Source organism: Suricata suricatta, chromosome 5 (assembly GCF_006229205.1).
Source record: "Suricata suricatta isolate VVHF042 chromosome 5, meerkat_22Aug2017_6uvM2_HiC, whole genome shotgun sequence".
Taxonomy (NCBI): Eukaryota; Metazoa; Chordata; class Mammalia; order Carnivora; family Herpestidae; genus Suricata; species Suricata suricatta.
Window position 1 is genome coordinate 55,790,045 of NC_043704.1, and position 27,517 is coordinate 55,817,561.

The 27,517-nt window shown below is 38.7% G+C and overlaps 1 long non-coding RNA gene across 1 annotated transcript; it reads right to left on the reverse strand.

The window, feature by feature from the left end:
- Positions 1-1,930: 1,930 nt before the first annotated feature.
- On the reverse strand, positions 1,931-26,421 carry LOC115292967. The gene is made up of 3 exons (XR_003909270.1): positions 26,227-26,421; positions 6,738-6,899; positions 1,931-1,985 (listed from the first exon to the last, which is right to left on the reverse strand). It is a non-coding gene; the product is annotated as an uncharacterized LOC115292967 (long non-coding RNA).
- Positions 26,422-27,517: the final 1,096 nt, after the last annotated feature.

Consider the following 27,517-nt stretch of genomic DNA (forward strand, 5'->3'; position numbering starts at 1 on the left):
TTCGATCCTTGTCTTCGGAGAAAATTTTCATTAACGTCAAAGACATGCATGGCATTTAGAGCAGGAATCAGAACCCAGGAAGTCAGGAGTTGAGTAGACCCTGAGACAAAGGGAGGGGTAGAAGCATAATTGGGAGCAAAGGAAGAAGGTCTAATAATGCAAAGGATGCAAATTTTGGCTAAAGAGCTTGGTCTGCAAGATATTTTGTAAAAATGAAATTAGTTGTCCACATTTAACTGTAGGATATTTCACATTCAAATCCAGATTTCCATCTCCTCTTGAAGTACCATAGAGGCCTTCAGCTCAGGTAAGAAAACTATTCCATCTAGAGCTTTCCCTCCAACCACTTAATTTATTCCAGAGGAAAATGCTCATATAAGATTTGCATTTCTTGGTGCTCAATTTCCATTTTCTTCACAAAGCATTTGCTAGAGTATGAAAGACACACACTTTTTCCTTTTCTCTGAATTTTCTTCTTGAGGAATGGTTATTATTTAAATCAACTACCCAACTTGAGAAAACAGAATTCTATCCATTATCCAACATTCCTGATCCTGTCTCTGTTTCATATTATGATATTCTAGTTACCAAAACCTTTCATATGAATCATACACTTGAGCCTGTTTTTGGGGGGATAAATAAAGTATAAAAGCCCATACTTGGTCTTAGTTTCATCATCTTAAGGTGCTAAAATAAGTTTTACGAGAAATTTCTTTTGTTTTCTTTTCTATTTTTGGGATTCCTTTTGTGTTCTGGTCCAAGATGGAGACATAGGAAGTCCCTAAACTCACCTCCTCCACAGACATGCAAAATTGCTATCTATTTATAGAGAAATTCCTCCTAAAGAACTGAGGACTGACGGAACATCTTCTGCAACCAAAGACAGAGAGACCACATAGAGAAGAGCAAGAGAGATGGAGACAAAGTAATTAATGAAGGGAATCCCCATCCTCAATGCTGCCAGCTGTAATGGGGAGAAATAGTGCTGAGAGCCCATGAGCAGATTTGTCTGCCCTGAGGCACAGAAAAAAACACTGCAGTTTATAAGAGCAACCTCTATCTAAAGGAACCAGCTTAGAGCCCTGCTAAATGGTGGGGGAGCTGCTGGAACTCTCTCCTTCACCCCCAGGGTCAGACGTGCATTCAGACCACAGCTCCCCCTGGTGGCTGGCCCTCGCCATTTTCTTTCCTTAGGCCTTCCTCTTAATAAAAATCCCAGAGTGTTGAATTCCTTCTTGGCAGCTGCAGCTCAGAGGACTCAAAATAGCACAAAATGTTTTACTATTTTTCCAATGGGTAAGGATGCTGGCAAAATAAACACAAGCCCTTGAGAGTATCACTAAATTAATAAGTAGTTTTTGGTGTTTATGTATTTATATTTACATCTCACATGTTTGAACTTCTTTTCAACCCTCCTGAGGTCGACCTTCCTCCAGGCTTCTGTGATCTTTCCCCAGGGTGACTGATGCCCCAGGGTCTGCTGGAACGTGTCCTTGCTCCCTCTAAGTCATTCTCCAGATGGTACCCAGGGAATGCTTCCTAAATGCAGATCTGCAGCAAACAAAACCTTTCCTAATTCTTTTAGTGAATGAGCAGGACTTGATAGGATAAAATTATGAAATTCTATTCTTTTTCCTCTGGACCATCAAATCTGCATTTCTGCACCTACTTATTCTTCATTCCCGGATGAAATCTTGGGTAGATTTTGTGGCTGTTTTGAGTACTCTAGGAATAACCAAATAGGCCATTCTCTTTGGCATGTAAAATCTAGATTCATCAAATTATTTCCTAACCAGGTGAATTATATCTAAATGAAATGTGTGCTGCCCCCCAACCCTACCCCCAGCTAGGCCCATATCAGTTTGGAAGGCTCTCCATGGGAGAGGCCTTTGCACTTACTTTTCCAGTCAGATTCTACTCACCTTCAAGTCACATAGATGTGTCACTGCCACAGGGGAAATTTTTCTCTATGTTTTCATCTTAACCTTCAACAAATGGTAAACATACAGTTATTTCTATGTATTGTTGTTTAATGTTTTTCTCCCCATGAGGGCAAAGACTCGTTATTTTGTTGGTGGCCCAGATCCTGTACTCTTAGTATTATTCATTCAATAAATATTTATTTTGATAAATATAAAAAATGTTTTCATAATGGGTACTAGAAAATATGACAAGTACCATGGAGGTGTAAAGAATGTTTAAAAGGGGTCCTTTTTGGGGTTCCTGGATTGCTCAGTTGATTGAATGTTCGATTTCAGCCTCAGGTCATAATCTCGTGGTCCGTGAGTTTGATCCCCGCATTGGGCTCTTGTGCTAGCAGCTCAGAGTCTGGAGCCTGCTTTGGATTCTGTGTCTCCCTCTCTTTCTCTGCCTCTCCCCCACCTGTGTTCATTCTCTTTCTCTCTCAAATATAAAAAAAATTTTAAAAGGAGTTATTTTACTGAAGTAGAGTGGACACACAATGTTACATTAGTTTCAAGTGTGCAACATAGTGATTCAAAAGCTCTACACGCTATGCTCACCACAAGTGTAGCTACTACCTGTTACCACGCACGGCTATTACTGTGCCATGGACTATATTCCCTGTGCTGTGCCTTCTATCCTGTGACTTATTCACTTCATAACCGGAAGCCTGTACCTCCCACTCCCCTTCACCCATATGCCCATTCACCACCACCGCTTGTGATAACAACCAGTTTGCTCTCTGTATTTTTGGGTCTGATTCTGCTTTTTTGGCTTATCATTTGTTTTGTTTCCTAGATTCCATATATAAGTGAAATCCTATGCTTTTGTCTTTCTCTGACTTATTTCACTTAGCATATTACCCTCTAGATCCATCCATGTTCTGACAAGTGGTAAAATCTCATCCTTTTATGACTGCATTATATTCTATTACACACACACACACACACACACACACACACACACACAGCTGCCTCTTCTTTATCCATTCTTCTATCCATGAACACCAAGGTTACTTCCAATATCTTAGCTATTATACATTATGCTTCAATAAACATAGGGATCATATACCTTTTCAAATTGGTATTTTTGTTTTCTTGGGTAAATACCCAGAATTCTATTTTTAATTAAACTCCATACTGCTTTTCATGGTGGCTGCATCATTTTACATTCCCACCGACAGTACACAAGTTTGCTTTTTTCTATATATCTTTACCAACACCTGTTATTTCTATTTTTTAAAATTTCTTTATTTTGAGAGAGAGAGAAAGAGAAAGTGGGGGAGGGGCCAACAGAGAGGGGGAGAGAGAGTCCCAAGCAGGCTCTACACTGTCAGTGCAGAGCCCCATGTGGGGTTTGAACTCATGACAGCGAGATCATGACCTGAGCTGAAATCAAGAGCTAGACACAACTGGCTGAGCTGCCCAGGCACCCCTGTTTCTTATCTTTTTGATCCTATCCATTCTCACCAGTGTGAGGAAGCATGTCATTGTGGTGTTGATTTGTATTTCCCTGATGATGAGTGCTGTTAAGCACCTTTGCTTGGGTCTTTTGGCCACCTATAGGTCTTCTTTGGAAAAATGTATGTTTAGGTTGTTATATGATGTTTTTTTTTAAATTTTTATCTTTATTTATTTTTTGAGAGACAGAGAGAGACAGCACAAGCAGGGGAGGGTCAGAGAGAGAGGGAGATACAGAATCTGAAGCAGGCTCTGGGTTCTGAGCTAGCTGTCAGCCTAGAACCCAATGTGGGGCTCGAACCCATGAACTGTGAGATCATGACCTGAGCCGAAGGCGGACGCTTAACCAACTGAGCCACCCAGGTGCCCCATTATATGACGTTTTTAATGACTGTTTTGGTATTGAGTTGTATAAGTTCTTCATCTCCTTTGTATAAAAATTCCAATATCAATATATTGATATATATTTCATCTATTTCTATATTTACATCTGTTAATACTTGCTGTATATATTTAGGTGCTATTATATTGGGTGCATAGATATTTACAATTGTTATATCCTCTTTTTGGATTGATCTCTTTATCATTATATAGTGCCCTTTGTCTCTTGTTACAGTTTTTGTTTAAAGTATATTTTGTCTGATATAATTATTGCTGTATTTTATAAATATATATATTTGCTTACATTTGCATGGAATATCTTTTTCCATCATTTTACTTTTAGTCTGTATGCATCTTTAGGTCTGCAGAAAATCTCTTGTAGGCAGCATATAGATGAGTCTTCTTTTTTTATACATTTGGTCATCCTATTTTCTTTTGATTGGAGCATGTTGGTCCATTTACATTTAAAATCATCATTGATAGGTATATACTTATTGTCATTTTATTTATTGTTTTCTGGTTGTTTTTGTAGGGTTTCTTTCTTTCTTCTTCACTTATTCTCTTCACTTGTGGTTTGATTGCTTTCTTTAGTGTAATGCTTGGATTTCTTTCTCTATTTTTTGTGTATCCATTACAGGTTTTTGATTTCTGCTTACCATTGGTTTCATATACACTATCTTATGTGTGTAGCAGTCTATATTAAGCAATGGTCACTTAAGTTTGGATATATACTAAAAGCACTAAATTTTTACTCCCTCCTCCATGTTTTATGTATATGATATAATATTTCACATATTTTCATTTTGTGTATCCCTTGACTAATTTTGTAGATATAATTGCATTCTAAATACTGGCTTTATCAGTGATCAATCTACTACCTTTATTATATGTTTGATTTGATTTGTGAATTTTTTCCTCTTTTAATTTTCTTACTTTTAGTTTGGCCCTTTCTTTCCACTTAAATAATTCACTTTAACTTTTTTTTTTTTTTTTTTTGGTAAGGCTGGTTTCACGGTAATAAAATCCTTTAACTTTTGTTAGTCTGGAAAACTCTTTATCTCTCCTTCAGTTTTGAATGACAACCTCACTGGATAGAATTTCCTTGATTGTAGGTATTTTCTTTACAGCACTTTGAATATACCCTGCCACTCTCTTCTGGCCTGAGAAGTTTTTCCTGAAAAATTAGCTGACAGACTTATGGGATTCCCCTTGCATGTAACTGTTTCCTTTAGATGATTTTAAAACACTCTTTATTATTATTTTTTGCCATTTTGATTATTACGTGTCTTGGTATGGACCTCCTTGGGTAAATCTTGTTAGGGTCTCTCTGTGATTCCTGGGATCTGTGTCTGTTTCCTTCCCCAGATTAGGGAAATTTTTAGTATTATTTCTTTAAATAAGTTTTCTGCCCCCTTCTCTCTCTTCTCCTTCTAGGATCCCTATTATGTGAATGTTTTGTGCCTGATGATGTGACAGAGTTCCCTTAACCTATTCTCATTTTTTATTATTCTTTTTGCTGTTCAGCTTGCTTTCGATGACCTTGTCTTCCAGATTGCTGATCCATTCTTCCACATTCTTTAATTTGTTGCTTTGCTCTAGGTATAGTTTTTTCATTTCAGCTATTGAATTCTTCAGCTCTGGCTCCTCTTTTGTATATTTTCTATGTCTTTGCTGAGGTGTTCACTGAGTCCATCACTCTTCCCTCAAGTGCAGTGAGTATCTTTATGACCATTACTTTGAACTCTTTATCAGGGATATTGCTTATCTATGTTTCATTTAGCTTTTTTACTATGATTTTGTTTTGCTCTTTCATTTGGAACATATTCCTCTGTCTCCTCATTTTTTTTTCTAACTCTCCGTGTTTGTTTCTATGTATTACGTAGGTCAGCTATGTCTCCTGATCTTGAAAATAAATAATGGCCTTATGTAGAAGAAGACATTGGTAGCCTATAGTGCAATCCCCCTGGTCATCAGGACCAGGGACTCTAGGGGTGTTCCCTGTGTGAACTGTGTATGTCTTCCTGTTGTGGCTGAGCTGTGACTGCTTTGCCTGCTGTGGGCACACTGGGCAGGGTTTGCTCTCTGTGCCCAAAGTGGCTGCAGCTGTCTTAGGCAGGTTGGTGGGCAGGGCTACCAGTCAGCCTTGTGGTCTGAATTGGCCTGTGCACCACAGTTTTATGTGCACTGAAGGGCAGGGCTTGCTCCCTGCACAGCCAGTTAAGAGGCCCAGGAGTGGGAACTATAGATGCGCTAGCGAGTGTGTTATCTCCCTCCCACTTGGGGCAGAAGTTACTTTGGAGTGGTGCTGGTCCCAGTCAGGGCTGCCTGCCAGGTGTGGTGGAACAGGAGCTGCCTTGGTGGGATGCTTGAAGAGGTGGATGGGGGGGGGGGGGGGGGGGGGGGGGGCTGGTGTGGGTGCACAGAGGAATGTGGGGGCAGGGCACATGATGCTAGCAAGGTAGGTAGAGAATTTTAGTGCTGGCTCCAGCCAGTGTTTGGCTCTCTGGGCTGCGGGAGGGGGAACTGACATCTGGCAGCACTTTTGTTCCTGGAGAAGTCTCCTGCAGATCCCTGCCCCTCCAGCACACATTCAAAGATTAGCCAATAGCTCTCCTTCACATATATCCCAAGTGCTTTTCAAACTGCTACTTCCGTGCTGTGTTGGGGGCTAAGCTATTTGGTATGCTGGCTCTTTAAGGTGGGAACTCTTATCCTTCTTCTACTCTCCCAGAGTTAGGACCTGCTGAAAGCTCCAGAAATTAAGCTCTATTGTTCTCAGAGCCAGACTTATAGGGACTTGTCTTCCGAGGGCAGGTCCCTTGGTTGGGTGTCACCCATTATGATCCCCTCACTCCTCCATGTTTTTGATGTCCCTTCTGTTTGTGGTTAGTCACACCCAGGGTTTGATTCCCAGCACATCTCCACCCTTCTTACCCTTTTCAGTGTGGCCTTCTGTGACCAGCTGTGGAAGGTGTGCTCTGCCAGTCTTCAAGTCATCTTCAGAGTAAGTTGTACAGGCATAGCTGTTGCCTCAGTGTGTCCATGGGATGAGGTGAGCTCAGGATCCTCCTACCACTCCATGTTTTGGGTCCTCTCCTTTAATAAAATTATATATAAGTTTATCCTGAATGCAGAAGTAGAACTGAAAGTAGAAGACAAACTGGGTATCAAAAGGGGAACAACATTGCTTGGGGTGGGAACTAATTAGAAGAATGTTTTATTTGCTGATATATGCATTCTTTCTTTGCTATATCAAGTCTTAGAAAATAACATAATGAACTATTTATGCCAAATAACTATTGTCTTCCAAATTTCAACCAGGGCAGGACTTGTGTGGAGATATAGGTGCTGAAAAAGAGATGGGAGGTTAGAGAGCCTACTATGGAAGCAATAAATAGCCTCAGAAACTGCAAGGGATTCCAGGTTAGTGTCAAGTGGTCTTGTACTCTTTCATCTGTGTGAGAGCCTTTTCTGACTGCTGCAAAGCAATGAACACTAGTACATTTCACTATAAGGTTCAGTGTCTGCCTCTTCTAGAAGAATATTTAGGAATCTCTTTCTATAACTGGGATATCACCATTTTTGCATCTCTCCGTTAGCTGAACATCCCACAGTCCCCTTGAGGATTGTTATTAAAACATTTAACATTTTATAAAATCACAATATCTTGGGGGAAAAAAGGATACAGGCCAACTTGCTTCTTGATTTAAAATTAGTCACAAATAGAGTTTTTGGCTCATCTGGAGCTCCTCAGCCCTCTGTTACATTTACCACATGTTTGTACTATAGGACACGTTGTTCTAGAAGATCTTGGTTTGGTCACATTACCCTTTATAAACATATGAAGCCTCTCTAATACTCACCACAAAGATGGTTTATTATTACTTATGATAAACATGTAATATTTGCATACTGTGAAGTATTTAAGTAAGTCACATTAAGATGGGTGGGCAGCATTCTCAGAAGATAATTGTAACATATTTAAATAAATAGAACATGTAATTCTTGCACTGTTCCTGTAAAAAATATAATTTCTGCATCCAAAACTAGGTCTGGCTACTAACTTTCTGTGATGGTGTAAGTAATCTGTAATATCTGTATTGTTCAGTATACAATATATAAATTCAGAGAAAAGTGAGCCAGCCTTTAATGTCTTTCTTTCTTTCATTCATTCATTCATTCACTCACTCACTCACTCACTCACTCACTCACTCACTGAGAGCCTAGTTTGGTTCAGATAATGTGGATAGGCACTGGGCACACAATGTCAGGCAAGACACTCCCTACCCATACGTTACATGAGTTAGTAACTCGTCAGACAAGTGGAATACTATACAATGAGTTGGTTACAGGGTACTGAAAAGGGGCACAGATGAATAAAGGGGGTTGGTGATTTACAACTTGGAGCATGTTATAACTTTGATTACTTTTTCATAGTAGATACACCTCATTCTCACTTTTTAAATGAGGGAACTTAGTCTCAAAAAGCTCTGTGATTTAACTCCCACTCACATGAAATCTATCCAACCAGATAACTTTTGTTGCAAAATTCATATGCTTTCTATTGTCCAAAAATGTGAATCAGAAGTTCACCAAAGAAGATGTTCAAAACCACCAAACTTCTGCCTTTTACTATAAAAATAAAGAAGGGGGACACCTGGGTGGCTCAGCCAGGTCAGCATCCAACTTCAACTCAGGTCATGATCTCATGGTTCATGAGCTCTTGCCCTGTGTCAGGCTCTCTGCTGACACCTCAGAGCCTGGAGCCTGCTTTGGATTCTGTGTCTCCTTCTCTCTCTGCCTCTGCCCCTCCCTCAATCATGTTTTGTCTCCCTCTCTCTCTCTCAAAAATAAACACTTAAAATTTTTTTTAACAAAAAATAAAATAAAGAAGGGGTTTTTGAGTAAGATTAAGGGTGAGGCAACTACTACAGTATTCTATATTAAATTAAATCCACAAATGATTAGTTAATTGTATATGTATAGGTATATTGTTTATAATTGATTGCATTTTATGTTTATGGTTATTCCATCAAAACACAGTGGACATTATGAATGTGGTTAGGAGGCAGGACTTCAACTTAAATAATTTATACTTATAGAATACTTCTTGGGAAGTTAAAAGAACCAAGTTTTTTCATATGTCCACATGAGAACACTTCAGTATAGTCTTTGTATTTCCTCATGAAAGCACTTGCTTTGACGTTACATCTTAGTCTCTGGTGTCATTCCCTAAATCGCTTGTTCTTTTTTTTTTTTTTTTTTCAATTTTTCCATTTGTTGTTTAAACCTCATGCTACATTTGGGAAACTGTACATAACTTGTTCATCACATAACTCACTAAATGAGACTGATCACTTTGCCCAGATGATTTTTTTAAGAAGTGAGGAAAATGTTCAATTTATCAATACATTGCAGTTTTGCCAGGAAAGCATCCTTCTCATCAAACTAGGCTTTGTGCTATTCATTATAAAATGTCACCAGAAACTGTGTGAATGGACTCACTCTTTACCAAGGATTCAGCCATGATTGACTGTAGATTGACCAGAAGTCTAAAACAAAATGGAAAATACCATTTTTATAATATTTGCTGAATGAAAATTTTTAATCTCCATCCCACTTTTCTCGTTTGTTTTAGTAAAACCAACGCTGATGTGCAATAATTGCTTATATATATTAAAATTCTTGAATTTTACAATTTCTCAGTTGTAGGGCTTGTCTAAGTTCTTGATATTCAGGCCATAAAATATGAGGACAAATTCACTTGGATTTTACCCAACTATTTTCCCTTTATACTTATACTACTGAAGAGTGCATTTGTGGGGCTCAATTCTTGAGCTTTGCAAAGCTATATGATGGAAGAGTTTATTAAAAACAGGTATCTTCCTTCAGTGAATTCTTAGAAACAGGGAAATTAAGCCAGAATCTAAAGGCAAATAGAAACCACAGATAGTTAAAACAATCTTTGAATGGCAGAAATCAAGTTTCTAAGAAAGGAAGGTGGGAGGAAAAGGGATAGATAAAGAACAAACATTTTTATTTTTGGTACCTGTATGTTTAGAAAAGGAAGAGAAAAAGCAGATTAAATTTGTGATAGTTTCATTGTCTGTTGGGCCACAAAATCAGTACTAAGCCTACCAAGGAATACAAGCTACTTTTTTTTTTGTTATCTTTCATGGTTCAGTATGCTGTCTGGGTTCAGCTACGTGGCTCTCATTTGAGGTTGCTCATGCAATTGCAGCCAGATGTTGGCATCAAAAGTTGAACTGGTCTAGGTTCTCGAGAGGGCTTGCTTGCATTGCTGATGACTGGCTGGGAGCTTAGACAGAGCTGTTAACTACAACACTGCATGTTCTTCTTCATGAGCTTGCACTTTTCTCAGCATGGTGGCTGGATTTAGAAATAGAGTTTCACAAGAGAAAGTATTCTATGAGGCTCAGGAGGAAGGTGCAAGGCTTCCTATAACTAGCCTTAAGCATGCATAATAATATCATTTCCACCACTTCCTATTAATAAAGCAAGTCACTGAAGTCAAACCAGATTCAAGAGGGTAGAAACTGATGGAGAATGGCAGGGTCACAACACAAAAGAACATGCTGATTAGAAAGGGCAAATAAGAGATGGCTAGTAGTAAGACAGATTTTATTATCTGTCTTTAGAAGATACAATTGTCAGTCTTCTATTTCAATACCATTCACATCATTTTCACATGCAAAATATAATTACCCCCCATGCCCCATCAGGCCACAATCCAGATCTTGTCACTGATATCAAATTCAAGGGAGGATAGGACTCCTCAGCTCTGGATACAGCTCTTCAAGCACAATTCCTTGGGAATAGTTCCTCTTTTCTAACTTCTGTACCTTCTCCTGTACTTTGCTTCTGCCCTCTAGCTGCTCTATACCTAAGCCCCCTAGAGTAGTAGTGCAGATAGAGAGAAAGAAGGGGGTGGTGCAGAATGTTGACATCTAGAACTGTCCTAGGAAAGTTTTGTCCTCCCTGGGCCTGGCAGAGGTTTAACAGTGCCTCTTTCTCTGTGTGCACTTTGTGGAATCTCTAGCCTCTTATTCTGGGACCCCTGGAGTACCACTCTTGTGTCTGGGCTGTCCACTCCTCACGCACTCAGTCTGTCAGTATCTTATTGCCTTTCTCACCAGTCCTTTGGGGCAGGTGTAAAAATGAATGGGGTCTGATGTAGTTGAATTAAATAACACTTCCCAGCCCAAGTGATTTAACCAAATATGACAAGGAAGCATATTTATTTAAGAACAAAGATAAAGTGTAAACAACTACCTTCTCTTCCATTTTCCCACCTCTGGTCTCATGGTAGAATGGTTTCACTGAAGGAACATTGTTTCCTTTGGAAGAACATGCATCTCATGGGGCATCCAGGAAGTGTTAATGGTTTATCCTGGCCCACAGCTCAACTCTCTAATGCCTGACATGTCCTGACTTTAGAATAGGCAGGGTGGTGGGTTTGGGTTTCAAAGAAGTATGAAAGAGAAGGGAATACCACTAATTGTATTGGCTCTGGCGTATATGCAAGACTCGGGACTTTTACAGGTTTCCCATCTTTTACTATTTCCCTAGTTCCTAATCACCAAAACCACATCTTCACTGATCAATATTCTCAAGGATCAGATCAAAGATTGGTCTCATTTCTCATCATATTATTCCTTCTCAAGGCACAGGCAGAAGACCAAGATCCAATTACTAAAGATTAAGTTACTTCGTTTAATGAAAAGTAATTTAATAAATTAGAGTAGAATTTTAAGCCAAATATGCTAAACCAAATATGGCTAATTTAAGTTATATTCATAAAGATACAATCCATCAAGACGATAAAATAGGGGTGCCTGGGTGGCTCAGTCGGTTAAGTGTCTGGCTTCAGCTCAGGTCATGATCTCACGGTTTGTGGGTTCGAGTCCCACGTCGGATTCAGTGCTGACAGTTAGCTCAGAGCCTGGAGCCTGCTTCAGTTTCTGTGTCTCCCTCTCTCTCTGACCCTCCCCTTCTTGCATGGTCTCTGTCTCTCAAAAAAAGTAAATTAAAAAAAAATAAAAAAAAGAAAATAGTGATGAAAGTTTTACATAGTGATTAACATAGCATAAACATATACCATGTGTTTTTAAAAAAATGTTTATTTTTGAGAGAGAGACAGAGTATAAATAGGGGAAAGACCAGAGAGAGAGGGAGACACAGAACTTGAGGCAGGCTCAAGCCTCTGAGCTGTCAGCACAGAGCCTGATGTAGGGCTCAAACTCATGAATCACAAGACCATGACCTGAGCGAAAGTTGGAGGCTTAACTGACTGAGCCACCCAGGTGCCTCTCATTTTTTTTTTATTTTTCAGACGTTTCTTAATTTCCCTTTATTCTGAGAAAGAGAGAGAGAGAGTGCACATAAGTGGGCGAGGGGCAGAGCGGGAGGGAGACAGAATTCCAAGCGGGTGCTGCACTGTCAGACAGTGCAGAGCCCAGCAGTCACAGCCCCATGCAAGGCTTCACCTCCTGAACCATGATATTGTGCCCTGAGCCAAAATTAAGAGTTGGATGCTTAACCAACTGAGCTACCCAGGTGGCCCTCCATAAAATCATTTTTAAGTCCTTCCTCAAATACTAGTTTCTCAATGGGATCTTCTTGTCACAAAGATTAAGCATAACATCTTACATACACCTTTGTTGTAGGCTTATTTCATTGTGCTCTCTTGTACAACTGATTATTTTCACATCTGGTTTCTGATAGATTATAAAGGCAGCAGCAATCTCATCTTTGTATCCCCAGTATTTATCCAGATTCATGGTGGTTGTGGGTACTCAGAGAATAACTGTTGAAGGAAAGGATAGTATGACAATGAAGGTAGAACTGCCTTTATAAGTATAGAGCAGGGACAGCAATAAGAACATTCTCTCATCTGTGAAGGTTTATTAACACAGATGAGGCACACCGATCTGCTTGGTGACTAGCCCTGGGAGCCCATGGCAGAACCATTTCATGGACACCATTTAATTGCTCTTAAGCTGGCACAGTCAGTAGAGCATGCAACTCCTGCTTGGGGTTGTAAGTTCGAACCCCATGTTGGGTGTAGATATTACTTAAAAAAAAAAACAGTACACTTACATGAAGTGCTTTATCACTTCCCATCTATGAAGGAAATGGCATCAAAGAACAAAGTTAAAAGCAACTGAGTGGAGAATGTAGGGGGTTCAAGATATTTCAAGATTGGGGTTAACAAGGAGAGGGTAAATACAGGCTCAGCCACAAAACATAGTGTTAATCCCCTACTGACTAAAATACAACATCCAGAAAAGTCACTCAGGTGTGTGGGTGCAGACAGCCTCTGCCTCATGTGCCTGTGTGGTTTGAGGTGCTCCCACCCACGCTCACTTTGTGGGAGCTCTCCGGTGCAGCTGAGAGTCAGCTGACCCAACAGCATTGCTGCCCCTGACAATGGAGCAAGAGAGTGGTCTATCTAGGTGCTAGGCTTAGATACTTTCTTCCACCGCATCACTGTAAAACTGGAATAGGGTTGGGGGAATGTCTCCAAAAGCCTCACGAGCCACAATCAGCACACTGATTTTGGAAAGGCCATTGAGAAGCAACTTGTTTACATAATCTGCTCCATGTCTCACACCGCCCCCAGGTGTGAGCACCGCATTTACCTACACACCTTCCTAGTCTATCATGGTGGTGACAGGTGGGAATTCTCATGAAAAGTTCTACCAAGAAACTCATATAAAATAAAAAGGAAATGAACAGGGGAGTGTGAGAACAAAAGGCAGATATGCATAAGTTTAAATTAATTGATTCACCTAAGAAGTATTTGGAGGGCCTACAGGTGATGAATTCTTCCTAAATTTCTCTGGGAAGCCTTTTCAGAAACAAAGCCTAATGGAACCACTTAATGCAACTGTAAGGAGTTGGTAGTTTTATGTAGTCAAAGGGAAATAGCCAGTGAAGAACCAGCCATAGCCAAATCATGTCCTTGGGAAGTGTTTGTTCCTTGTCATTTTCCATTCATCTATGGAAAAAGCCCTAAGTAATAATAGCATGAAGCAGTCCCATCTGAGGTGATATTTAAAAATCAACCCAGTATAAATCGATTCAATCCCGAAGCCCACATTGTCTGGTTTTGACAGCCAAAAGGTAATTTAAAAGATTTAATAATTTAATCAGTCTCTCAGTGGACCATGTAAGAGGGAAAGTCTATTTTATTTTATTATTTTTAAATGCCATTTTGTGTGTTTTTTTTAAGTTTATTTGTTTATTTTGAGAGACAGAGAAAGTGTGAGTGGGAGTGGTAGAGAGAATCCCAAGCAGGCTCCACACCTGTCAGCACAGAACCCAGCTCAGGGCTTGATCTCACAAACCTCAAGACCATGACATGAGCCAAAATCAAGAGTCAGTCACTTCACTGAGCCACCCAGGGGTCCTTTGGAAAAGTCTATTTTAAAGCAAAGCAAGCATCTTTAAAATCTTTTACTGTCACCCTCTCCTTTACATCATTCACCTAAAAAGTATTTTCTCCCTTCAGTTCTCTTTTCTGCGTTCAATTCTCCCAAATTCCTCCCTTCCCCAACTCTTGATACTTCCCCGAAATGAACACAACCTTAGTTCCCCTTAATGTCCTTCTATCAATACCATTAATATCATCCATTTGTTAGTGCCAAGGAGTACTCAGAAGGTAACTCAAAACACAAAATCCTTAGAATTCTTAAGAAAGGATTTAAATTATGAAAGCTCATGAACTAATCATTTGTTCATTCATATCGTACCTACATTTTTAAACTAAAAAGAAAACAAGAATCCTTGATGAGGAGCCATACCGTAAAATGCACAATCAAACAAGAGAGTAAAATTGCCTGATATTTTCCCTTAACCTCAGTTTTGGGATTACTTTGCAAGGTGGACCTTGTATTAGAGTATAAATCTGATAAAGCAGTGTGCTATAGCTAAGGCTGGATACGAACAAGTAGCTGAGAGCTAAACTTTACCTTGAGCCTTCACCATGCAGCTGGATGACAATACAGTGATGATACGGTCACTTTACTGCTTTTGTTCACTACATTTATACCAGTAAGATCTGAAGTCAGATTAACTTATAATGTTCTTAATAAAATAATAGATGAAAATTTCAGCAGGAATTTCACTGAGCTTGCTATTGGATGGAACATATTTGCATATGTGAGGAAAGTTGGGAGTTAAATATATAAGGAACAAAAGTCCCCAAGTGGATGTTCATATGGCTACTAAGCCATGAACGTGGAAGCAAGATACTTTGCCTCAAAGTCTGCCTTTCTACCTTCTACAAAGGGATAAAACCCATAAATTTAAAAGACGTAGGGGTGCCTGGGTGGTTCAGTTGGTTAAGCATCCGGCTTTAGCTTGGTCATGACAGTTTATGGGTTCCAGCCCCGTGTCGGGCTCTGTGCTGACAGCTAGCTCAGAGCCTGGAGCCTGCTTCGGATTCTGTATCTCCCTCTCTCTCTGGCCCTCCCCTGCTGGTGCTGTCTCTCAAAAAAAAAAAAACAAAAAAAACCATAAAAGACTTACTTATATATGAATTTTTAAAGAATTTTTTTCACAAAGATACATGTTTTGTTGGCCAAACAGGAAAAGTTGATGATCAGAGTTTTTAAACTGAAGGATGAATCCCTATTTTTTTTCTTCATTAATAAAATAAAAAATCACCATGGCAAAGGGTAAAATTGGGAAAGGTACATGAATTTATTTCTTACTTTAAGGACTAATAGTCACTTACAAATTTAGCTTATTCAGCAGATAATTTTTCAAAGCTGAACCTTGAAGACATAACTTCAGTACACTGTGAAGATCTAGTGTCATAAGACAAAACAAATTCAAACCGGAAAACATTGAACAGTTAGAGAAGAATTTTGACAATAGAGAAAGTGGATTATTTGGAACTCTTACCCCATTCACAGGATTGGATTTGAAATTGGTACTATCATTGGTCATACTTCTTGGCCGAAATATACTTCTTTGAAAGATTAAAAGAGAAGGATAGATGGATCAAAAAGCAGCAACTCTGTTAGCCCATTATGCGACACAGGAAGTTGACTTCTCTGTAAAAATGTATACATCCAAATTTCTGTTAACAGTTGCCCAGAATCCTTGTTCTTCAGAATCCTGGTCGTCACACCACAGTGATTTTCCTGACCTTGTTTATAAGCACTGATGTGAACGCGGTCATGCACCAGTGGCTAGGGCTGCCAAAACAGTGTGTCACAATCTGGGGGACTTAAACAACAGGAATTTATTTCATCACAGTTTTGGAGCTAGAAGTAAAGGTACTGGCACAGCTGAGTTCTTCGGAGGCCTCTCCCTTTAGTTTGCAAATGGGTGTCTTCTTCCTGTCTTTACATAGTGTCCCTTCAGTTATGTCTCTGTCCTAATCTCTTCTCTTAAGGACACCGGTCATATTGGATCAGGGACCACTCATATGACCTCATTTTCCTTAATTTCTCATTTTCCTTAATTACCTCTTTAAAAGGTCAATTAATTCTATTTATCAGCATATTAAAAGAAAAAGTCATCATGACCAAGTATGATTTAACTCCAGAATACAAGGATCATTCAATATGAAGAAATTTGTTAATTTAATTTACCATATTAATAGATCAAAGGGAAAAATCATTTCAGTATCTTCAAACATATTGAAAGATCTCTGGGGAAAAAAGAACATGGATATCCATTCCTGATAAAAGTTCTCAATAAAATAGTAAAGATGAAAAGCATAGACTTTGGTACTTAAAGTAATCATTTTATTTAATTGAGAAACTCTAGAGGCTTTCCCAGTAAAGTCAGGAACAAGGCAAGTTAGGAACAAGCAATAGAACTTATTTCTATCATGATTTAGCATTATATTGGAAGCTTTTAACTAGCAATATAATAGTTCTTAATGTGGGTCACCAGAGGGGTAATGATTTTGTAATAATTCTCTAAGTTGTACATGTGTGTTTTGTATACTCTTATGAATATGCATTGTACAATAAAAGGTAAAATATGTAACATAAGAAAACCACATATACATATATTTTAAAAAGCTATTTGATGTAATTTATGTCCATTTGTACATTTAAGATTTGTGGCTGAAGGACATAAAGCCAGGCATTTTCAGCAAAATGAAAGGAAGCACCATGGATGTAAAACATGCAGCATGAGATGTAAAATGGCTCTGTGGCCTTTTTATTGCTGGTGATAAAAATCTAAATCAATGGCCGTTGATGTATTGTCAAGAAGAAAAGCACAAATATTTTAAGATTTAAGTATGAAACTTTCATCTGCCAAAGACAGCCAGTGAAAGTTAAATGAAGGTTGCAGCTTCAACATTTAAAAAGCTTGGACATCATTACTTCAAGCTGCCAAGAAAAATCTTGGGGCCATTGGTGAATTGAGTTTACAATATAAAACACTACCCTGAAATCTGGAGAGACAGGTAAATCCAGCATCACCATAAGATTTACTTACCTAGGATAGAGAGCACTAATGGAATAAAGTGATAGAAATATTTAAATGATAGTTTTAATGGATTGCTAGAGGTTGACTAGCAATGGATTAATATGAGAGTGAGTAACTCCTGGGGGTCTAAGTTTTAGGGGGTACTCCTAAACACACATTTATGTACTTTACATCCAGGAAACCCAATACATTCTCATGGTAAAGATCTGAGAAAGATAACCATTTTGGCTTTGGAAAAGAAAGTGGAAGAATAATTAGTGTGAAATGCACCTGCCTGGAACTCTCCTCCTAACAAAAGTCTACTTCTCATGGGGACAAAAACAAAACAAAACAAAACCCTTCAGCAGAACCGGTTCCAGAACTATGGAAGAAAGACATTCCTTTCACTCCGGCCCCAACTAGCCCCCTTCCCCCCGCCCCCCCGCCGCCTCACCCAAAGAAGGTGGCAGTGCCTTGGGTGAAAGGCTGAGACTTAATTTAAAGGATATAGAATGCCTCTCCACCAACACCTTACCACCACACCAACAGGGTTCCAATAGAACAGCAGCACATTACACCTGAAAGGCCTAGGAGATACGGATTCTATTTGAAATGGAGTACTTAGGAAAGCCCAGAATCAAAATGGGAGACAGAAACTGGGGACACTAGAGAAATCTGATGCTTCTGTCAGCTACAGAAAACAGTAAACAATGCCCAATTCCTAGCCAAGTTCACATAAATCCTCACATTGAAGGTTTATTTAGCTGAGTTATTATTTCCCAATAAAACACACCTGCCTTTCAAAAAGACATGACAAAAGCCAAGGGGGGGAAAACAGTTTAAAAAGATAAATCATCAGAGCCAGATTCAATTATGACAAAGATGTTGGAATTATCAGAAAATTATAAAATAATTATCGTGAATATGTTAAAGACTTTAATGGAAAATGTGGACAATATTAAAAAATGAATGGATAATATAAGCAAAGAGATAGAAATTCTAAGAATCAACAGGAAATGCTAGAAAGACTTGACCTGGCTGAATAAAGAATCAGTGTGCCTGAAGACAGGGTACTAGAAAATTTCCAAGCTGAAATGTAAAGAGAATATGGAATGAGAAAATAAAACAATGTTAAGGCAAGAAGAAAGAGAAGAAGGAATCGAATATTTGAAATAATATCAAGGAGAACTTTCCAAAGTTAATGACAGACACCAAGTCACAAATTCAGGAAGCCCAGAGAACACAAAGCATGATAAATACCAAGAACTACACTTAGCTATATAACAGTCAGACTGTAGAGAACCAAAGACAATTTGAAAATCTTAAAAGGAGCCAGGAGGAAAAAAGCAAATGGAAACTGACCTTACCTATGGAAGAAAAAGGATGAGAATGACCACAGACTTGTCAGAAAAGAAGCAAGCCAGAGGAAAGTATAATGAAATACTGAAAGTGTTGAAAAAAAATTCATCAACCTGGAATTCTATATGTGGTGAAATTATACTTTAAAAGTGAAGGAGAAATGAAGAATTTCTCAGACAAATAAATATGAGGTCAATTCATTACCAACAGACCTATGGTGCAAGAAATGTGAAGAGACTTTTTTCCAGGCAGAAGGAAAACCATAGGGGTCAGAAACTTGGATTTACATGAAGAAAGGCAGAGTTTTAGAGAAGGAATAAAAAACAATTCCTGGATGCTCAGTGAGCTGGATGTTCTCCCATGGGAAACAATTTCCTTCAATGAACCCATTCTACCATGAGAGGTGGAAAAATGGGAGGGAAGGTAGTTGGTTATACTTTATCTTATCTCTCAAGTAAGTATGCCTCCTTATCATTTTTGGTTGAATCATGTGGACTAAGAAAAAGTGTTACTTAATTCAACTACTTCAGGAGCCACTCATACTCCTGCTCAAAAGACTGCTGAGGAGGGCAATAACTGTGTCTGAGTGGGTGAGGAGTGGACAGCTCAAACACAAGAGCGGTAGCCCAGAGTAAAGTAAAATATTATTATTCTTTTTTAAATTTTTTATTTGTTTTGAGAGAGAGAGAGAGAGAGAGAATCCCAAGTAGGCTCCATACTGTTGTCAGTGCAGAGCCCGATATGGGGCTCTATCCCATGAACTGTGAGGTCATGACTTGAGCTGTTAAATCAAGAGCTGGATGCTTAACTTACTGAGCCACCGAGTGCCCCAAGTATTTTTTATTCTTAATTGATCTAAAACATAAGAATTTAGAGCAAAATAGTAATAATGTATTGGGTATTTATAACATTACAAAGAAATAAATGGATGACAGCAATGTCACAAGGGATGAGAAAGAGGAACTGGGAACACTCTTATAGGTTTCCTGTACTATACATAATGTGGAATCATTCTTTTAATGATTTAGTTAAAAATGTATCTGACAAGCTCTAGGACCAATAATACATTTATTTTTAAAAAGTAGAACTGGCATGCTAAGAGAGGAGTGAAATTGAAAATACTTATAAAATATTCAATTTGAAGCACTGAAGGCAGAAACAGAAATCTCTGGCCATCAATAGGAAACAGTTCCAAAATTGGCTGATAATAATCCATATATCTCAATAATTACTTTAAATGTGAATGGCTTAAGTGCACTAATAAAAAGACAGAGATTGTTGGGATAGATTAATACGAAATCCCCAACTATATGTGGTCTAGGAGAAATCATTTTAAATATAAAGACACCAATAGATCAAAAGTAAAGAGGTGGAGAAAGATACATCACGTAGGCACTTGTAACTGTAACAAAGGTACTAATGTAATGTAGGATTACAGAGAAATCTGGGTTTGAGGCATGTGAAAAGTTTCCATGGTATTTTTGCCATACGTCTATAAATCTAAAAGTCTTCAAATATTAAAAGTTTACAAAAATAGGCGTATAATAAATTATTTGAATGAGAAATAAGGCAAAAGAGTTAAATGTAAATTAAAGTAAAAAATAAAATACTCAAATTAAAAACATGAGTTTTAATGAAATGTGCATTTTAAAGATCACATCTCAGGGCACTTGGGTGGCTAAGTCAGTTGACTTCAGCTAAGGTCATGGTCTCACGGTTCCACATCATGCTCTGGTCTGATAGCTCAGAGCCTGGAGTCTGCTTCTTCTGTCTCTCTCTGCCCCTCCCCTGCTCATCTCTGTTTCTCTCTCTCTCTCTCCCTTAAAAATAATCATTAAGAAAAAATATTTTAAAAAAAAGATCACAGCATCTCTTTAGCTTGACGTTCTGCTCTAAATGATGAATGGTAGCCATACATCAGGCTGATAGACTATATAATTCAAAAACCAGATTCTGTAAAATCTGCTTATTGTTCACCAAGAACTGATACTAATTTACTTGTTTCTAGACATTTAAAATTCAGGAAAGATAAAAATTCAAAAGTATATAACAAAATGAAATCATTATAATATTTAAATGTAAGATAACAAGTCACTGTATAACTTAGGATTGTCTAGGTTTACTATTTTGATTTAACACTAAATCCATTCTGTTAGCAAATAAACACTGGGCAGCTCTCATGTTCATGGATCTGTTTCAGGCATTACGGAGAACTACAAAAATATGTGAGAAATAGTCTCTGCCCTAAGAAGGTTACATTACAGAATGTAAAGGCCTTTATATATAACTTCTATAATATTTATCCTTTCCTACAAACCCAGGTTCTTTTTATACTAATAGATTCACTAAATAAGTTGGAGCCCTTGCCCTGCAGGGTTTTGCTAGACAATGAATTTGCGTGTTCACCTATGAGGGAGAAACAGTATTGATTCCTTCTCAACTACATGATAGCTCAGCTGACATTGAACTGTTAATAGTACTACTTAATTTTTAAATGTTCATCTGCATTTCCTTACCTAAAAGTATTTTCTCATTTTTCTTTTGGACATAATTAATTCAGTGTTGTTCAAATATGTGGAAATTTCTGAAACAGCTGTGAAGACCAATATTTACCCTTAGCCACAGTTTTCCAAATGATTTATTAGCCTTTTATTTTGTCCAGATGGTTTTAAGTGCTTCAATCTGGCAGCTTTTTTATATCAAATAAGGATATGGATTCTGAGCAAAGTGATATCCCTATGCTGTGATTTCTTCCACGCAAACAGTTTTGCTTTTATTAATAATAGGGCAATATTGAGCTTTTTGTAAAATCATTGATTGCTAGCAGTTTGTTTTGATAATTCTAATAAAAGTCTTCACTGATAGAAGAATGATGCCAAATAGGAATAATGTGTGTGAATATTTACTAGAACAATTAGCAAGGGGTGGCTCTCAAGTATGTAAATGAAAATAGGCAAAAGAGCTTTTTTAAAAATGTAATTCTCTCTATAGAGGGAACAGGCTAAAGTGAAAGAGTTTGAACCAATGTATGTAAAGCACTTCAATTAAGACTAAATGAATAGTAACTGTATACGTAACACTTATATGCTCCTTCCTTCTCTCCTTTTTTTGTCTAGAAATGTAAATGATTAAAACTCATCATTATTATTGTTGTTGTTTGCTAACTCTGCAGAGCTTTCTTGGAAATGATGCCAGTTAAGACTCAGTGGTGGCAAGAGGAGGGTGAGGGGCAGAGTGGTGGTTTCCCACAGGAAATCCATCTTGCAGCTTGTAGTAAAACTGATTTCAAGGGCAGGTTAATGAGATTACAGCTTGCTAATCATCCTGAAACCCATCCTTTGCCATTTCCAAACAAGATGGCAATTCTCAGGCAGCTTTATCTTATAACACCAAAAGACCTTAGGTCTTTCAATATTGCCATTGCAAATTTACTTACACATAGAGTTTACAAGGAGTTTCAGATACTGAATGGGTTTGGTAGCATGAAACACCAGCCCCACTCTAGTGAAAAACCATGCAAGTGCTTTTGGTGCATTCATTGCAGATGAAATCATAGGGAAAATCCCTTCTCTCAAAGTGTACTTGCTATTCAATTTAGCGAATATGTAACAGAATACAGTGTGCAATCTTTGAGTTGGGCAATTTAAAAGGTACAAAGATAAATAAGTAAGAGTTGCAAGCTGTTGGCCATAGCTAAAGAGAAGGGATTAAATGATCAGCAGCAGGAGATAGAACAATTTTTATAATGTAGAAAAATTATGCTTTAGCTTTTCCTCCACCCCAATGCTTAGGTATCAGATGATATTTTGCCTAGTTCCACAAATGCCCAGTATAACTACACTGCCCACAGCGTTCTACTACAGAGCCATATCCAAGCCCAGTATCACTTATCCCCAGAAAAGTCTTCCATCTCAAACTGTTCCTCCCTATCCATAGCTAACCAGGCTCATTATCACTAAAAGAAATACCAGTTACCCTATCCCAGCTTAGAGAATGCTTCAGTCACATCTATGCCTCCATGCCGAGTTCTACAGAGCAGTTTCCACTGGGACCTGTAAGACCCACACTGACAACTCTCCTCCCGGGGTTAACAGCATAATTCTTGCAGAATATTTGAGGCAGTAGTTCTGGGTGAGAAGGGTAATGGGTTGGGGAAATCTCAGAATGGTGTTCCTTTGACTTTTGAAATATCTTAGTCAAACTAAGACAATGATAATCATACTTGTGCTTAATGGACAAGCCTATTAAACCATGTCTTGCCCCACACTTCCCACAGATGCCAATCAATAGATATTTGTTGAATGAATAAATGCATGAATGAATTAATATGAAGAGCAAGTAGACTACCTCTAGGAACAGCAATCATAATATTTGTTGTTATCCTCTCATGCATTCTAGACTGTTTTGAAGTAAAAGGAGAAGCACGTATTTCCTGTGGGTAATTTATACTGGCTATCCAACTAAATGACTGAATGTCATTCAGGACTGTTGGTTATAACAGTTACTTTTTAAAATCAACATATATTTGCAGAGCACTTCCTATGTGCAGTCACTCTCTTGATACTGGCGAGGCAGTGCTGAAGAAGATGGACATGGGGCGGGACTTCCTGGAACTTAGAGGCTTGTGGAGGAAAGTAGACCATAAACAAAAACATAAGCAAAACCATTTCCATTCTAATGTGTTACACAGGAAATAGGATGTAATAGAGTAGACTGTACCTGGGAAGATGAGTGCCCTCCGTCAGCTAGAGTTCTAAAGGAAGGCTGTGCTGAATATTTAAATTTGAACTGAGCCATTGAGGAGGGATAAAAGAAGCTTTATAAGGAAATATTTTACCCTCTCCAAGCAGTGCAAAGGCTGGAGGTAATAAAGAGCTTATATTGATCAAGAGGGTAAAAAAAGGCTAGTGAGGCTCTAGAGGAGGGTTGGCACTTTTTTTTCCTCTAATGGGTCTGACAGTGACTATTTGGGCCATATGTTATCTGTGGAAACTATTCAACTCTGCTTTACAACACAAAAGCAGTCATAGATGTCTCTAAACTAGGAAGTATGGCTGTGTGCTAACAAAACTTTATTTGGAAAAACAGGTGATGGGGAGATTTACCCCATGGGTTGTAATTTGCTCTGCTATATAGAACAAGAGGAAAAGTGTTAACATTGAAGGTGGAATTCTGTGCACAGTCAAGACAATGTGAGGCCTGAGGGCATAGTAAGGAGTTGAAATTTTATTCCTAGGGCAATATAAAGCCATTGAGAGCTCCGATTAAGCAGGGAGTGACTTGGTCTAATTCAGTTTTTAAAATGTTATTCTGGATGATGTATGGGTAATAGATCATAAGAGTCATCAGTGCAGGAGTAGAAAGCAGTGGTCTAGGCAAGAGATCATCATGCTCCATCTACAGGGGGCAGCAAAAAATGGTGTGAATGAATTAAAGTCTTTTCAATTCAGAAAATGAAAATGGATTGGATGTGAGGGTGAGAGACATGCCAAGTAGCAAGGATAAATTTTAGGTTTCCGGGTGATGATAGTGCTGTTATCAAAATGTGGCAGATGGAGAAAGAATCAAAAGTTCAGTTTCAAGAAAATTCAGTTCGAGATGTCTGACACAGAAGAGGATTCTTCTGAAAGATGACGGAATCACTACAAGAATAGATGGACCATTTTGAAGCAGGTCAAAGAGAAGCAAGGCCAGTTCCCAGCCCTTCACATGAGAGTGACTCTGGAGGGAGTGTCCCACAGCCCTTCTAAAGGGGTTGGGGTGAGAAGCTGCATGAGCAAATGCAACTCAAGACACTTGTTGAAGTGGCCACAACCATCACTTCCTGTGCCAAAACAGATGACGACCTCCTCCTTCAGCATAAGAAGCTGCGGGTCTCCACATCATGTCTGCTTCTGCAATAAGCAGGCCTACCCGGGAGTGAAAGGGGGCTGACTGCAGGCAGATAAAAATAGTGTAGAGAGACACAGGATGTTAATTGTGACCAGCAAACAAAGTTTGCAGGCTAATTGTGACCTACAAATGTGCTGCTACACGTGTTTATCTGCTAAGCTTTGACCACATCCTAAAACACAGTTCAATATGTCAGTATTTTAAAGCTAGTCTGTTTGCTTGATTATTCCAGTCATAAGCATAAGGAAACAAAGTAACCATGTTTTACTGCTTTTGCTTAATTCAATTGGAACTCGCTGCTCCTAGGAACACTACTGCAGAAAATAACAGAAATAGGGAGCACGGTAAAGAACCATGGGTCAGAATATGTACTACATGTTTCCTAATCCAATCCACAGTAGTAGGTGAAGTTTTAATGGGTGTTTTTTGGTCAAATATGTCTAAGAAGCATAAACTTTCAAGTAGATTTATGGCAGAACATCTTTTTTAAAAAAAAAAAAACTTTTGTTTGTTTTTGAGGGAGAGAGAGAGAGAACACAAGCAGGGGAGGAGCAGAGAGAAAGAGGGAGACACAGAATCTGAATAGGCTCCAGTCCCTGAGCTGTCAACACAGAGCCTGACGCAGGGCTGGAACTCAGGAACTGTGAGATCATGACCTGAGCCAAAGCTGGACACAGGTGCCCCTGTGGCAGAACAACTTAAGGCTAATCATTAATAGACTTCCTACTAATATGGAGTATGAAATCCCAGAAGGAAAATACTATATTTGGGGTCTTCAAACTTGTTGAAAACATGAAAAATTTGGTAAACACACACCTACATACTTTAGATATATCAATTATATATTTTCAATAGAGTCATCATCCTATCTTATAACCTAACTCAGTTTAGATTATGCTGTGTTACCAATGACAGACTATAATTGACAGAATACCATTATAGCTACGTAAACAATTAGGGGTTAGGTTATTTTCCTTAAAGATCAAGAAACCCAGAAGTAGGTTTGTGGCTTTATTCAGTGGCTCACAAATGTCAGAACAAACTCATAAAAATTCTCTTGACCTTTTCCTCTCAGGTGCAAGCTAACTTCTGCAGCTACAAGCACCACAGCTCGTACAAGAAAAGGAGGAAGGAATTGGGAGGTAGTAAGGGGATATCAGCTTCATCCTCGTCTTTTAACAAGGAAAAAAGTATTTTTCAGAATTCTTGTAGCAGACACTGCCTTGAGTCTCATTATCTTATTACCATCAGGCTATCTGACCACATGTAACCGCTGCAGAGCGTGGGAGAGCAGGTGGAAGCTCTACGAAAGCAGCAAACAGGATTCTTAGAACTGGTTTAGACATGCATGTTCTTTCACCTGGCTTTGGCACATCGCTGCTTCAAACAAATGAGACCGCAAGGGGAAGTTGGATCTTGGCTAGGCAACTAATCGTATCTGCTGTATAGACTGTGTTATAAAACACACTTCTTGTAACTCATTCATCATGTCCAGATTTCCCTTCGAGAATAAAGCACAGCTCTCCGGCTGCTAGGAGGGCTCCCAGAAGGAAGACAGGCCTCAAGCTGCCAACTCCCATTAGGTATTGCCCTGACTGAAGAGAGTCGCTTCGCTGCGGACTCACCCCCTTCCCTGGGGCCATTATCATGAGCCTCTCTACTGGCTCCTCTGCCCCTTCGTGTCCGCTCCCCTGCCCGCCCCCCATTCTCTTACCTCTTTCCCTCTGTCTTCCACTGTTCTTCCGACACCGGAACATGACTGGAAGTTCTCTTCTTCTGCGCTGGCGGTCAGCTAAAGCTTCAGCAGGACCACATTGCAACTTAACCTTTCTGTCTTCTGGATCCAGCTTCCCTCTCTCATCTCCCACTAGTAAACCTCCTCCATGCTAATGTCTGTCTCAGAGCCTCCTTCCTGGAGAACCCAATCTGCTTCAAAAATAAAATACAAAATTAAATGTACTCAGAACATGTACTCTATTTTAATTTTAAAGATTATTTAGAATGTTTTAAAGATGTAATATTTTATTTTTTGTAATATTCTAAAATCAGAGTTACTAAAGTGAAAATGCAATCTTTAAGACTGCCACATGTCAATGAAATTCTTTGTCATTTCAACAATGGCAAATATGAAAATATTTACCATCTGCACCAACTGTTCATGTCCCTACTTGAAGAGACATGTGGTTTTGTTTATAAAAATGTATTTTTTGGAAATAGCTTTAAATTTCTGAATATAAAATGAATTACTCCTCATTGTAAAATGACAAAAACAAGTAAAAATAGAAATAAGAAAGAAAATAATTCACCTATAATATTCTCACGTATCTGTTATTTATCTCTGAGTGATATCCATCCAGACTTTTAAAAGGGGTTAACAGCTGTCTCTTTGACATTCATTTCCTTTAGTCTCAAGGAAAGCCTGAAGACCTGACCCATGTTCAATCCTCCTTGCTATATTAACTGAAATAATTTTAAGAATTTAACTGGAGCATATCTGTATTAAACAAGAATCTGGCCAAGGAATATGGACAGGAGCAAATCTTACTGTGCTGTGTTGAACAAGTAATCAGTAATTGGTATTTATGAGACGGAGCTGATGCAGAGAATTGGAGTTAGGGGCATACACCTGAGAGAGAGTTTACCAAGAGCTGGTTGGTTTACCAAGAATAAAAGCTTAAAGGACCCCAGAGCGAATGACCCCCTGAGCTCTGGTGGTGTGCATATTTTTAGCTGCATTTCTTATGACCATGCAGTTTCTCTAAGCAGCATGTCAGGAAGATTGCAAGCCATGCCTGGGAGGTACAAGACCATGGCTTTCCATTCTGTGTGCTGCATTATATCCTGTTTGCTTTTTAAAAGCAGCAATAGCACTGCTAGGGATTTACCCAAGAGATACAGAAATGCTGAGGCATAGGAGCACATGTACCCCAATGTTCACAGCAGCAATGTCAACAATAGCCAAAACATGGAAAGAGCCTAAATGTCCATCACCTGATGAGTAGATC